Source organism: Myxocyprinus asiaticus, chromosome 33, assembly GCF_019703515.2.
Source record: "Myxocyprinus asiaticus isolate MX2 ecotype Aquarium Trade chromosome 33, UBuf_Myxa_2, whole genome shotgun sequence".
Lineage (NCBI taxonomy): Eukaryota > Metazoa > Chordata > Actinopteri > Cypriniformes > Catostomidae > Myxocyprinus > Myxocyprinus asiaticus.
The window spans coordinates 29,740,510-29,752,514 of NC_059376.1; the positions used below are offsets into that span (position 1 = coordinate 29,740,510).

The following is a 12,005-nucleotide window of genomic DNA, read 5'->3' on the forward strand; positions in this document are numbered from 1 at the left end:
ACTGTATATATATATATATATATATATATATATATATATATATTAGTCTTATTGTGTATTCTATATATACTTTATTTTCTATTAAATTTTTACTTTATTCTATTTTTATATATATTTTTAATTATTTTTAATTATTATCTCTGTCTTGATCCTGTATTGTATTGTTGTGCACTGGAAGCTCCTGTCACCAAGACATGTGTAAGCATACCTGGCAATAAAGCTGATTCTGATTCCGAAGAAGTTGTTGAATAACCAGTTCATACGGAGCAGGGGAAATCCTACGATAGGGTTGCCGAACTGGGGCCTCGTCTACCAAAGGAATCTCATGGGAGATTAGATTAGCGCAACCTACATCAAAATCTCCTTTGGAAAATAAAGACTGAAATCGGTAAAACAATTCTTTTACCTACAACTCTTCACTTTCCGTAAGGTCCATCAAGATGGGCAAGTCTAATTCACCCTCACTCTTGGTAGCTTCTGCTAAATGGACAGAAACATAAGCAACATGTTCAGGACCAAATTCCTTAAATGTCAAATTCTACTTGGGGCCCAAAATGAGTTAAAGGCTTGTACTGTTCCAATTCCCCTACAGGGAGATATCCATACATCTGTACAACCAACATTAACAACTGGGGCAAAATCCATACCTCTTTCAGGAGCAACCAGTAAGGGTGAGACTAATAAGCTCTCTGGGAGAAAACCTTCATCTGGGTCTGGGGGTTCTAGCAAAAATTCAGTGCCACGGTCAATGCAACCTGTGGACATTTCACAGGTACCAGTGTCAATGTCCCGGCAGCAACACACACAGCTGTCTTACCCTGAACCCTCACCTCATAAGTTGAAGAGTTAACTATCACTTCTGTCTGCTGACAAAACTGAAGGGCGTGCTTCCATGCCGGTGTTGCCATCTGCACACACAGCCCATGCTTCAAAAACAACTCATAATAAAATAAATTTATCAAATTCATCGCCAAAATCCCTGGTACTACCATTTTTTTATTCTGAAAACTGGAATTAACAGGGTCTTTTACAATCAAAATGCCACATCTTGGAACTTGTGTCCCAAACACATTGACGCATAACTCAGTGTACCCTACATAGTGAATATCAAGTCTATTTGCAACCTTTAAACCCAACCAGCTACACTCCTGTACTCCACTTTCTTGTAAATGCGGAAAATGCAATTTAAAAAACTGTTCCATCACCGTAGTCACCATACTGTCAGTATCTATTAGACATGGTACTATAACACCTCCCATTTGCACATCAACAATTGGGCATGAACTAATCAAATGATTGGGAACCTCAGATGTATTTACACTAGAGCCCTCACCCCCCTCCTCCAGCCTGTGGCTCTGCAGGCTGGGGGGTCCTAGTTTTCCGACAAACTAGTCTGCTCGACGGTAGATATTGCAGAAGTACTAGCCATTGTACTATAAATTCCCAGTTTTATTAGTCTGCCTGCAGTAACGGGCAATATGCCCCAGTTCATCACAACATATACAAATAGACTGCCCATAGACAGTATGTCTAAATCTACTCCTTTGTGTTAACACCCTTGTCCTATTAGATAAGTTACTTGAACTTCCTCTCAGAGATTTAACAAGCATGTCTAGCTGAGCCTGTTGTTTCAAGACCAATTGTTTAAGTTCCTCAAACTCTGACTACCTGGCTACAACTGCCTCTGTATTCACCACAACTTTGAGTTTCATACTGTTGAGATGAATAGCGCACCTGTCTCTCTCTTGAGGGCTGTCCTTCTTCCACCACAATGGACAGCTTCTTTCCGAAGATCAAGAAATGTTGACTCTACATGCTGTCAACATGTAGAGTCTTCTTTAATTCACGACATAGCATATGATCATTTACACCCTCACAAAATTGATTGCGCAAAATAACATCAGGATTAAGAACAGCATTTGGATAGCTTTTTTTTTTACCTTCTCCAGAGTCATCAATTCAAAAAGAAAACGCTTGTAATGTCTCTCCCTCCTTGTTTACGATCAAAACACTGTCATTGTAATGAAACAAATTAATGTGAGCAAGAGTACAATTCAATCAAAACATCAAAAATGTTCTCTGCATCTTCCTGCAGAAAAAAACTGAAGGCAATTTACAATTTTATTGACAATTCATCTCAAATATTAATCATAATAAAGGGCAAATAATTGTAAAAGAGCCACAGTGTTTTACATTTATTAAAGAGCATTAAATAACATGGATAAATAAAAACAACACCACATGTAAAAGTCTTCTTCACTCTGATCTCTTTACACATGGATTTTAACTCTGTGCGTAAATCAACTTGCAGTAATCCCGTCTAAAATATAAGGCAAAGGGGAGAAACACTCGTGAAATAATAAATGCATCCTTAAAATAAAAATATTTGTATATTTAAACCAAAAAATAACCACAAATAAAATACACAGCAAAACAAAATAAAACAATACAAACAATAAACCAACCCATAACATAACACATGCAAGCAACAAATCCCCCTGTCCCACTCCACCATGGGAGGGCTACACAACAGATCAGGCAATTTCCAATTCAGAACTTGGGAAGGAAAACAAAACAATACAAAAAGAAAATAAATATTTGCTAGCCAGCTTCTAACTCTAATGACACAGACATACCTGGGCAAGCTGGCTAGCAAACAGACCACTAATCACCATAATTTACAAAAAACAAAATCAAACAAAAAAATAAATAAAAAATAAATAAAAAAACATAAAAAAAAAAAAAACACAAGCAAAGAAAGAACAGCGATTGATAAGCTGCAAAAAACAAAAAAAAACAAAAAATAATCACTTATACATCACTGCATTAAAACTACACACAAAAAAAAACCCTTTTAAAACCATTACCCTTTAGCTCGTATTCATCATCCCAATTTGAGAGGCGAACATCCTCGTCTACTCTACAAAATTTAAATCACACAAGAAACATATCAAGACAACTACATTTGAGTTACATCACAAAACTTCAAACAATTTAAACAGCCTACCTGATGGGACAAGACCATAATGCACACAGCTCACACACGCTCTGCTGCTACGATGCTAGCACTGGCATCAGGATGTAAACAGGAAGTGAGTAGCCACCAACTTCTTCTTTTTCTCATTAACGGTGGTTTGCAAACTTGTAAGGGCATTTACCGCCACCTTCTATTTGCATAGATCAGAGACTGCCCTTCCTTTCTACCTTCTCCTCCGCCACCCCCTTCAGATCCGCCAGGACCACCGGCGCTGCGTGTTCAGCTCCTCCAGTGTACACACCAAAATCCCTTCGGTCCCAAAGGAGGAAGAGAGAGGAGTAGCCGCCAACCTTGCCTGCTTACAAATATATACTCTTTTGGCCTGCCCACATTATTAAAGAGACAGATTGTAGCATTATTACATGAAGTGGCCACACTTATATACCTTATGTTTACTTCTGTGACAACGACTTATGCTTGAGGTTCTGTGTTGATACGCATGGCAGTACTGTCCCCATCAGTGGGCCAACATCAGCTCAGCCTGTAATTAAAATTTTCCTTTGGAGACTTTTCATGAAGCAAGCTGCGTTTCATCCAGTGTGTGAGCTGCATTTCACGCGACTCCTGAGGCCTTGCTGTTTTCTTTGGAGTGGAGGTGCTGAGCTGGGGGAAGCCTGCCCATTCTTTTGGGAGCTGGGCTATTATGACTAAAGTTTCATTAAAAATAGTCACACCAGGCACCACATCAAGGCTCTTTTGCTCTCCCCATCTTGCTGCCAAATTGAATCCCTATAAATAATTGGATACCTTTCCAAGGCCACATACAGGAACATTACAGATTTTGAATCAGAGGACTCATTTATGTCTCTTATCACTTTTGAGGCTTTACATTTGTGGTATTTAGCAACTTCCTGGTTAAGTGTCTATCCTTGACCCTGTGGATGAACTTCAACTTGTGATCACAGTTCCTCGCATCATTACTATCGTAACTGATTTCTTTTATGCATTATTAGCCATTTATGTGAAATTTGAACATTGAACAACTCTTTGGCCTCTGTTGATTTAAAAACTCAATACATAAACTCACAAGTCTCCAAAACAAAATCCACTATAAAGGCTATTCATACTGTAAATATATAACATTTATTTCCAAACTACATATATTGTAATAGACCTCACAAAAAAAGCAGTATGGAGATACAATTTGTGAAACAGAATCATACGAGAGTATGATTACAGTGGTATCCGCAGGCTATCGTTTCACGGAAACACTGAAGTACACTGAAATTCAACAGGTACCTCTGGTTAGTGTCTATAATGCAATTTGATTCCATTTTGCAGTGAGCTCATGAATGGCTTTTGGTGAGGTTCACGCTAAGCTTTCAACTAGAGCTATTTTACACATTCACCCCCTTTACATAAAACCCTTTACATTCTTTTATATAAAAAAAGAACTTGTGCTGGCTCATGTTATTTTGAACTATTAAAATGAAATAAAACTTGATTTCCTTTCCAAAACTGAAATTATAATTTTCCAAATGCGGCTCCAGCAATCTTGTATCTGGGGTAATGGATTAGTATGATTAGAGTCAGGTGTCAGGTGAACTGAAAACAAACCTCCAACTGCAAGTGTACAGTTCACTCTTTCATTCCCTTTCTTCTGTTCTTTGCAGTTTCTTCTCGCAGAATTAAAGCTAAGATCATCTAAGATGTATCATGAAAAATATATCTAATTAGAAAAGCAGACTTGACATGTAGACTATTCACTGAGAAATAAGGCAATTTTTCCAAAGTTTTTTTTTTCAAAAATAGTTGAAAAACGACCTACACACTTACTAATTAGCGATGGCACCAATCGCAATGTATTGCAATACCCAAAATGTATTCTGCCATGGGACTCTTAAACTGGACATTTAATGCATCATTGCAATAAATAGAACATCATGCCACATCCTGGAACAATTTTCCCTCCTCAGGATCTGTAAGAGGGGTGGTGAGAGAGCTTCGACTGAGCTAAAATTAGCTTGTCCTCAGGCGTGAGGCCTGTCTTCGCCCAGGGCCACAGTGAAGAATGACCTAAAATATAACAGTGCATAAAATATCCAACATATACACAGCAACATTATTACACTTCCAAAACACACATGACTGATAATCAAGATCCATCAACATACAGAACAATTACATACAGGAACATACAAGTTCTCAAGCAGTTCTCAAACTGATTGGAAGAAAAACACAAAGTCACCTCATTTCTGAGTTGTAGCATAGCTTTGTTTATTTTTTTTATTTCATTTTAATTGTATTTACTTTTTTTGCATAGGGAAACATACTCACTTCCAGTATTGTATTCATGAGCGTTTTTTTTTTTTTTTTTTTTTTTTTTGCGAACAGCGATGGCTGAATACAATGTTATAATGAACTATTGTTAAAGCTGTAATTTACCACTCACACCAGTTCAAAAACACATGGCAAATTTAGTTTGTTGTGCATGATAAAAACAGAAAGTCTTTTCTCATATGTTTCTAAACTGACAATACCGACTTTTGCTGACTTTTAGCGAGGTTCTAGAGGAACACAGACAAGTAACAAAAATCTGATGCTTTCCAAAAGAACATGGATGCATGTTATCGTGCCAGTTGTGGGAGTTATTCTATAGAGTGTGTATGAACTAAATGGCCACATGCCCCATCCTGGTGTGAAGTGTGTTTATCTGTGCAGCAAGCAAGCGCTTAATGAGTAACTACTATGGTAATATTTGTAAAGAATAATGTGATTAAAAAAAGAGGAAGGAAAAACCAACAAAAACCTTGAAATTTAACACTGCATTAGAATGCTCTCTGAAAAATATTTCAACCTTCGTTCTTTCACCTCAAAGTCAGCCTCCAAACACAGAGAAAACAGCATGCTTTCAAAACAAACAACAATAGAAAAAGTCATAGAAACTAAATCTTAATTAAATTTACAAACAAAACAAGTGAAACAAACTAATTGTTCTAATGGTAAGAGGGCACCATGAATTTGAAGCATACAGTAGATGCAATACTGGGGTATCAAAATTCTTGAAATTGGGCTATTGGAGTAGGCGGTGTGTCAGGGTGTTTTTGGCAATTCATTCATGATACACATGCATAACTACAAAGCCCAGAAATGGCCTTTTCTCCCATTTGAATAGAGACAATGAATAACAGGTATTGTTCAACCCCTTTTAAAAGTCATATTTTTACCCATAGGGCCAGACTTACAGTCAAACTGTAATATTCCAAAACTTTTGTCATTGTGAATATGTTGCAGCACTAAGAAGTTGTGTTATGCTTTGGCAAATCTGACTCCTTTGATAAGTATTTGATAAACACAAACTATCCAATCCAGGCCAACACTGCAGAGATGACATCAGTGGTACAACTAACAGAAGAACAGAAACCAAAGCAGTGAAATAAAAAAAAGTGTTTTTATCCATTTTGGTATTTTTTAATATATCAAAGTATTGGGACTGTTAAGAGATAATAAGGGTGCCTAAAATCAATAGAAATAAAAAAAAAAAAATTAAGGATGTTTTTTTTCATATTTAATATTTTTAATATTAATCTGCTATAGAACTGTTGTCAATATATACAGTGTGTCACCCTACAATCTATAATGAAATGTAATTAAAGTTTGGATTAAAAAACCTTGATCACCCCCACAGCTCAATCATCAGCAATGTTTGAGCAGTTTGAATTACATACTTCAAGTAAGCATGGGTTAATGTCGGTATAACCAATGACCTCACATATACACAAATAGGTCTGTGAAACCCTCTCATATGATGGCCGTAAAGCCACATGCCAACTTTCAGGAGCTAAAACACAACTGGGCAAAGACAAGCTCAAACCAGTCAATGGCTTCAGAATTGTTTTTTTAAACTAGCTAGTCTAAGCTAGCCTAATCTTTTTTTCACATTTTTGAGTGCTATAATGGTAGGTTTAGCTTAGCTTGCATGGCCTCGGACACATTAAAAGGGTCCTTAATATTAGCTCTGCTTTGCATAAAGTCAATTTCAAAGTTTCAGAAAATTTTCTGCACAAAGATTTCAATAAAGCTAGGTTAAGTTGCATAGCTGATGTTCCATAGTTTCAGATCATTTAAAAATTACTCTTAGTGTCTCACTACTAGTTTGATTTTTGACTAAAAAAGCTTGATTGAGCTGTTCTCCAGGGTTCCAAACCAGTGCAGACTGACATAACTGCACATCACCCAACAGAGCAATCCATTTTAAACTCTCCAGCTTCTTCTGATATCAAGCATGTCATGTATCAACTGATGTCACAACAATGAAAATGGAAGGAAGGAAGGAAGGAAGGAATATGCAGAAATTGCATTATAGTGCTTCAGCCCTGAAGAGGTTGTCCAGCCCTTACTGAGAAGAGAAGCAGCAAAGACCTGGGCACAAGTTTACATTTCTCTCTACCTCGCATGTGCCAAGTTCATGATATTGCAAGGTCTAAATGGCACTAACAAGAAAAGAAAACGGTACAGTGAAACACTCAAGCAAGTCTAATTCCTTCACATCCTCTTTATGTCAGTGGGTTAATGGAAAGTAGGAAAACTGAGCCATGAAAATAAGCATTATATGCCTTTGAACATTCTGTTCAGTGAAATTACATGTGTCATAAACTAATTAAAGTCTCTGGACCTTGGAATTAAACAATCTTTTCAGTGATACAAGTAAGCACATTCCATAAATTCTGCTAAATACAGGTATGAGTAGCTTACAAAAACAGTGGTATATCACACCACAACAAGTCACATACTGTGTAAACCCACAACCTGTCTACTACCTCACATCTGCAGCAGGTGGCTGGGTCAAACAAAGCACTGCGTTTTGAACTCAACATTCAGCTATAGTTTGAATCCAGGAAGGCACTCAGAAGAGTGAGATTTGTTCATACACACTGCTGCATAAAACTCGCTCAAACGAGGTAAATCAGTCATGCCACTGATTGTCCAACAGTGGTTTAATAAACTGGCTGTGCATACCTTAACCTCAATAATCCAATCTGACTGACCTCCAAGGTTTGTATCCCTCCCGGAAAATCCAACTTGCACTGGAAGTTATGGTTTGAAACATGGTAGCTGGTCCAAGATGGTAGACCAGGACTCTCTCGGAAAAGAGATTTTAATCTCAAGAGACTTAAAAAAAAAATTAAGACCATCTTGGACCAGCAACAAATACGCAACAAGCTGGTCATCCATACTATAAATGGAGGCAGGTCGACCAGCCGATGACGAAATTGGACCAGCTGATAACCAGAATGAACAGGCAAGAAACCAGCTACGATGGATTTTTCAGCAGGGAGTTGGGTAACTGTATCGTATAAATTTATTTATCATATAAATGACACAACAAAAGGCAAATAAAAGGGTGCCATTCAAGCAGCTGTGATCTCTCTTTCTCTGTCTCTTTCTTACATTCTTATCATTAGTCTATCTGCATCATGATAGATCAAGGCTGAGAAATATCCTCAGAGAAGCAAATCTTTAAAAAAAGAAGTATTATTAGACAAAGTTTCAATACCAGATTATCTAGTGCAATCTTCCAAGTAGAAGTACAGAAAAAAGTGTGTTTGAAGGTTATAATGTTTGCATGCCAAAGAGGAAAACAAAATAAGTGCAGAACTTAAAAATAAATCTTAAAGATTACCAAAAAAAGAAAACATAAGAAGAAGCAATGGAATCTGCATAAAATTTATCAAAGCTCAATGAAGCTGTTGGCTCTGCTTAAAATGATGACAAGTGATGCTGAATTTACTGGAGTCTGTATTTTCTGAGCAAAATAATACCTGATAACTGTGTGAAAAGTGTGTGGTAATGGTGCTGACATTATACTTTCAACAGCAGATCCTTTAGAAGGAGCTTTCAATTTTTTGTGGCTTGGCCACAAGCTTATGACTACTAAATTCAAACATACAAACAAAAACATATTTTCTCATACAAAAAACCTTTTTATGTACATTTAGCCTTTCCCCCCCCCTCATTCTACTGGATAGACGGTAAGCATTTATAAACAAAATAAATGTGTTCAAAATTTCAACAACACGCATGAACATGATAATCTGTTCAATAAAAAATATTAGTCAAGGGTTTCGAAATAAAACAATGAGATCAGTTTATTTTTACATGCATCAGCTTAAATGCATCATCAATGTCATAGCAAGTTCAATCATCACCTGTGGCCACTTTAAAAAGCACACGTTAAGGGTAACGACCCACTCTTGTGAAGTGTTTTGAAGTCAGTCTTGCGTAGCCAATTTTATTCAACACTGAAAGCAAACGAAGAAGAAGACGGCATGCTCACAAAGCTCTCTACAGAGCCACTGTGCTGGCGAAACCATGATCAGACCCCTGTTCTACTGAGCCCACAATCTCACCCTGGCCAGAGGGTTGACAGCTTTAGAAAGATGAAAATGGAGCAGTGCAAATCTTCACAGGACAGGCGGTGGGCCGTGCAAGTCTGAACAGGAGAGATGCTTCTGCTGACTGGAGAGCCCTGAGACCTTCAGGTTGGGAGGCATTTATATTTTCATGTTTAAAGGTGCACAGAGCATTTTTTTGTTTACGTCGTTTTGGACTTATACTGACAAGTAGCGAGGTGGATGCAGCATCAGCAAAAGCAAAGGTTTTCAGTTGCTGATGCCATTGTAGAAATGCATTTTTCGCAGTTAGCTATTATTATTTTATTCAATGAATGAAAGAGTCTGATGATTAGGGGGTCACTGAGATAAAATGAGTAGTATTCAGCTGGTCATATGATCTCAAAAATCAGCTCCATGTAAAATGAAAGCTTTATGTTGCTGATATGACAGATGCCTTCATCGCATGGAAGTTTTTAACATATTTTTCAAAAGCAGAATAACTTTTACAATTACTACAATTAAAATATTTATTTAGGGGTATACTTTTTTTTGAATGAGGAAAATTTGAGTGCACCTTTAAATGAAAGGAGTTTGCCATTTCGGTTTCAAAAAAGAAACTTGCCTGAAAATATTCCAATATCGTTCATCAGCACTCATCAATTACATTTTGTCATCACCGAGGATGAATCAGGGGTAATAGGGCCCTCAAACACTGTTCATTCCCAGTAATTGTGGAATCAACCTCAACTCCAAGGCAGACCCCTGGCACCATTGCCTGCCCTGTTAAACACAAGGAAAATCACGTGCTGAATGAGGCTAGCACTTCTGCAAAAGTTTGGGTCATGGGAAAGATGGAATGCCAATCTGCTTTAGCACTCCAATTCAGCCAGGGTGACAAAAGGTGGGCTCAGGAACCCTCTGCGCCACAATCTTACAATGGGCATCATGTAAAAAAGACTCTTGTTCTTTCTCATTCAACTTAAACTTTAAATAGCTACCAGCAAATCGTATAAACTACCAGCATTGCAATATCCATTGCAGAAACAATACTGTACACTGCATCACAAACTACTACATGGCCTTTCCTGACCCAGCTCCAAAAATACACAATATCTTCTCTTCACCATTATACTCCCCTGACACTACACAGTACGTTTTATAAATTATCTCCTACAATCTAATTTAAAAAAGAAAAAGAAAAAAAGAAGAAGAATTCTGGTGTATTAAATCATTTTCTAAGAAGACACAAAGTCAGCAGTTAAATGGTATTTTGCTTTTCTTGTGTCTATACACTGAATACGACAAATAAATTTCACCTAATCTCTATATGATTGCGTTCTACAATTAATTAAAGGACATATACAAGGGACTTGGTTAGTTAAAACAACTTAATTACTAATTAAAGAAATAATCTGTCACACATTATTACATATTCTATTGCAGCCAGTGTTATGGAAACCTCACAATTTAACATTGTAGACCAAATAAACTTATGTTTTAAAGGGATAGTTAATCCAAAAATGACAAATCTGTCATCATTTACTCACCCTCATGTCATTTCACTTTGTTTCTCACCAAAACCTATTGTATGCCTTCAGAAGACTTGGAATATGTATGCACAAGTTGAATGGACTATTCTTATTAAACTTGTGGGTGCTTTTTTAACTGTCATTTTATGGAAATCAGGGAACGTTACATTCTTTAAAATATCTCCTTTTGTGTTTCACCAAAGAAAGAAAGAAAGTCCTTTGGTTATAAAACGACTTGAGGGTGAGTGCATTCTGACAGAATTGAGATTTTTGGGTGAACTACTGTAGGGTACAATGGGGCTAAAGGCTCTGTGGGGTAAAAGGCTCCATTGATTTTATTTTCTCCCAAAACACTAAATAGCAACAAAAAGTACCACAGGACTTTCCTAAACATCTGTTTGTTACTATACACTGAAACATTTTCCTGATCCATGAGATCTTTGCAATTTGATCTAATTTTATCTTTTTCTTTAAAATGTTGCAAATTTATGTAGCTAATTTGAGAAAAATACCTATTTATCATTTTCAGTTTTGTTTAAGGTCATTAAACCAAACATTTTTCAATAATGGTCCAATAAGTGAAAGGACAGCATTTGGGGTAAAAAGCCCCTGTTGCAGGGGCTAAAGGCCCCTATAAAACACATGGTTTTCTTAAGTGGGGCAAATATATTTGTTATGAACTTGTTCAAATTGGGCTCAAATGGACTCATCCAATCATAATAGAGATTAGTTTGTTTATAGAATACTTGAGATGTAATAAAATGCCAAATGTGATTGAAATTAACAGAAAATGGTTGAATTTTTTTTTTTTCTGAAGTGGTTATTTTGAGTAATCATCATCTTAATTTGTTACTAAAAAAAGAAAAGAAAAAACAAAAAAAAAAAAAAAAACAAAAACAAATGGCTGTCTCAACATTATTTGCGCTAGTTGCCAAATTGTGCCCTATTACTATTGCCCAGGTATCTACACGATATCACTTTAAATCCCCTAGGGGCATTTTACCCTCATATTCAATAATAAGAATTTTTTTTTTTTTTGACAGAAAAAATTGTACCCTATACCTTTAAGTTTTCTGAAATCATGGGGGGGGGGGGGGGGGGGTA

General features: G+C 36.7%; 1 long non-coding RNA gene across 1 annotated transcript; it reads right to left on the bottom strand.

Annotated features, from left to right (window-relative positions):
• Window positions 1-674: 674 nt before the first annotated feature.
• Window positions 675-11,987, bottom strand: LOC127424714 (uncharacterized). The gene is made up of 3 exons (XR_007894505.1): window positions 3,008-11,987; window positions 2,868-2,920; window positions 675-2,777 (listed from the first exon to the last, which is right to left on the bottom strand). It is a non-coding gene; the product is annotated as an uncharacterized LOC127424714 (long non-coding RNA).
• Between the last annotated feature and the right edge of the window lie 18 nt (window positions 11,988-12,005).